This window comes from Crocuta crocuta, unplaced genomic scaffold (assembly GCF_008692635.1).
Source record: "Crocuta crocuta isolate KB4526 unplaced genomic scaffold, BGI_CrCroc_1.0 scaffold129, whole genome shotgun sequence".
Taxonomy (NCBI): Eukaryota; Metazoa; Chordata; class Mammalia; order Carnivora; family Hyaenidae; genus Crocuta; species Crocuta crocuta.
The window spans coordinates 4,290,556-4,293,668 of record NW_027551571.1 but is presented as its reverse complement, the minus strand read 5'-3'; the positions used below and the strand labels follow the sequence as shown (position 1 = coordinate 4,293,668).

The following is a 3,113-nucleotide window of genomic DNA, read 5'->3' as shown; positions in this document are numbered from 1 at the left end:
CAAAATAAACTTGGGGAATGGGTGGCTTCCCAGAGGCCTGACTGTAGCTCCCGCCCCACCGCCAGCTAGCGTGGGCTTGCCCTCTGCCCTCCATGTGCATATGCTCTGGTGTAACAGCGGGACCTGGCAGCCCCGAGGCCTTGCTGGGAGGACCCATGAGTGCCAGGTTCCCGGAGCACAACAGATACTCGAATACTTCCATCCCTTCTTCCTCCAAGAGAGGACCGGGTTTCAGGTCCCGTGTTGATTCTGTTCTTTCGCTTCCAGATCCTTTCCTGGTACCAGAACACAGGTCGGAGTAAAGGGGCATCTTAAGTGCTTTATCACCTCACTTCCCCACATTTCCCCGCAAATCCCAGATAGTATACGGATTGCTCACCGCACGTGAAGCAGCTGCAGGAAAAGAACAAGTCTTTTGTCTCCAGATTGGTGACAAAACTAGTCTGGTGCTTGCTTTGGCAGCACGTATACTAAAATTGGAACCTTACCACGATTAGCACAGCCCCTGCACAGGGATGACGTGGAAATTTGTGCAGCGTTCCTTGTTTGTTTGTTTGTTTGTTTGTGAGCGAGAATCTTAAGCGGGTTTCATGCCCAGTGTGGAGCACCCTCCCCCCCCGAACGGGGCTCAGTCTCACATCCATGAGATCATGAGCTGAGCCAAAATCAAGAGTCAGATGCTCAACCAACTGAGCCACCCAGTAACCCTGAGCAGTCCATATCATTAAAGAAGACACACAGATGGGTAACATACATGAAAAGACGCTCAACATCACTCATCACCAGGGAAATGCCAATCAAAACTACCATATCACCTCACACCTGTCAGAATGGCTAAAATCAATAACACAAGAAACAACAGGTGCTGGCGAGGATGTGGAGAAAGGGGACCCCTCCTGCATTCTTGCTGGGAATGCAAACTGGTGCAGCTACTCTGGAAAACAGTATGGAGGTTCCTCAAAAAGTTAAAAGTTAGAACTACCCTGTAATCCAGCAATTGCACTACTAGGTATTTACCCAAAGAATACAAAAATACTAATTCAAACAGATAAATGTACCTCCATGTTTGTTACAGGATTATCTACAATAGCCAAAATATGGAAAGAGCCCAAGTATCCATCAATTGATGAATGAAAGAAGATATGGTATCTATATGCAATGGAATATTACCCAGCCATATAAATGAATGAATTCTTGCCATTTGCAAGGATATGGATGGAGCCAGAGTGTATTATCCTAAGCAAAAACAGTTAGAGAAAGACAAATACTGTATAATTTCACTCATACATGGAATTTAAGAAACAAATGAGTAAAAGGAAAAAAGAAATAGAGGCAAACCAAGAAACAGACTCTTAATTATGGAGAACAATCTGATGGTTACTGGAGGCGAGGAGGTGGGGGATGGGTTACGTGGATGAGGGGGATTAGGGAGCTCCTCGGGGATGAGCACCAGATGATGGATGGAAGTGTCCAATCACAATATTATATACCTGAAACTGATACTACACTATGTGTTTAACTAACTGGACTTGAAATAAATACTTTAAAAAATTAGCCTCAACAATGAGGCCATTCTGTTATTCAGTTCTGTTGCTACCTATTATGAAACACATCTTCAGTGAAATTCTAAAATTTTATTTATCCCAGTCCAATTCGGGGGGAGGGAGGATACCGTGTTTGTTTTCACATCCGCTGAGAAGCTGCTGTCCTGCTTGTGGTTTACGTATGTTCTAGAGGAAAGCATCAAGCATTTTTGCCTGACCAAAATTTGCAAAATACTCTTGGGAAAACCCAAGATTATCTGTGTCGTATACAGGTAATCACAGTCCTCCTTTCCCTGAACAAGGGGTCTTTTGATCTGGAAGATATTCTTTTGAATTGTATGAAGTATGTAATAAAATGATTATGGACAGATCAACATTAATTTCATCAGGGGCTGTCAACTCAAATGCCTTCGGTGCGCGGAGGGTAGCAGGAACGTGAGAAGCTGCTGGTGGGGGGTCAAGACGGCAGGATGAAAGGAGAGAGCACATATCCCCTCTAGAAACATTCATGTTAAATATTCAAATGAAATACAGCACTGGCTAAACCATGTTTTTAAGCCAGTGGGCTTCTAGTCTGTAAGCCCCATTTCGCTGAGTTTCTTGCTCCATGTTGCTGCCATCTGGAGTGACACAAATCCACAGGACAGACGGACACCTCTGCGGACCTCCAGACGCATGTCTTAGTAAATGGTCTGGCCATGGAGGCACAGCTCTGTAGCTATGTGGCCCCAGTGAAACACAACTGGGTCCCTGAGTTCAGCACGGGAGTCCTCGGGGGGCTGAGAACTACTAAGAGCACAGAAGGTGTTAACTAGAGGTTAGAGTCTCGGAGCAAATTGGGTTCCATTACGTTGCCTTTGTTGACATGGAACCCAGTCGAATTTCTGAATCTTGTTTATCCTCTGCTCCCTCTTTTGGAAACAAGGGGTGATATCAGTGCCTCCCCTGCGGGCTTCTCGGCAGGGTTCAAATGTGGAAATGGGGAGCGTGCTCAAGTGCTCAACGAGGGGGCCCCTCTGCTCCTAGGCTCCTTCCTTCTATGCTCCCAGAAGATCTGAGGGGCCCAGACCAGGACTCAGAGCTGGTGGAAGGTCATGGGGACTTGTCAGCCTCGTGCTGGGCCCCTCCGGCCTCCATGGCTTCCCGAATTCGCCAGCGTTCAGATGAGCCCGGCGTGCTACCGCAGCGCCCCTACTCGTCCCCCCACTCCCACGTGCCTCGCGCCCACTCCCCCTGAACTCGGAAAGCAAATGTCTCAAACAAATCATGTGGATTTGCTCTATCGCCTCCCACCCAGCCCTTGCGTCCACTCTGCCGATGGTGATCCCCACTCCCAGATCCTTGCTTCCTCTGCTCGGCCACTGTAACAAAATCCCGCAGGCTGGGGGGCTTCACAGACATTTACTTCTCGCAGCGCTGGAGGCTGGAAGTCCAAACCGACGTGACGACAGGCCTGATTTCTGTTGGAGGCTCTCTTCGTGGTTCGCAGGTGACCACCTTCACACCGTTTCCTCATGTGGCAGGGAGAGGAAGCAAGCTCCCTGGTGTCTCTCCTTCTAAGGGCACGAA

At 48.1% G+C, this 3,113-nt stretch overlaps 1 non-coding gene across 1 annotated transcript; it reads left to right on the top strand.

Annotated features, from left to right (window-relative positions):
* The first annotated feature begins 446 nt into the window (after positions 1-446).
* Positions 447-550, top strand: LOC144220747 (U6 spliceosomal RNA). Its single transcript, XR_013331848.1, has one exon. It is a non-coding gene; the product is annotated as a U6 spliceosomal RNA (small nuclear RNA).
* The last annotated feature ends 2,563 nt before the right edge of the window (positions 551-3,113 follow it).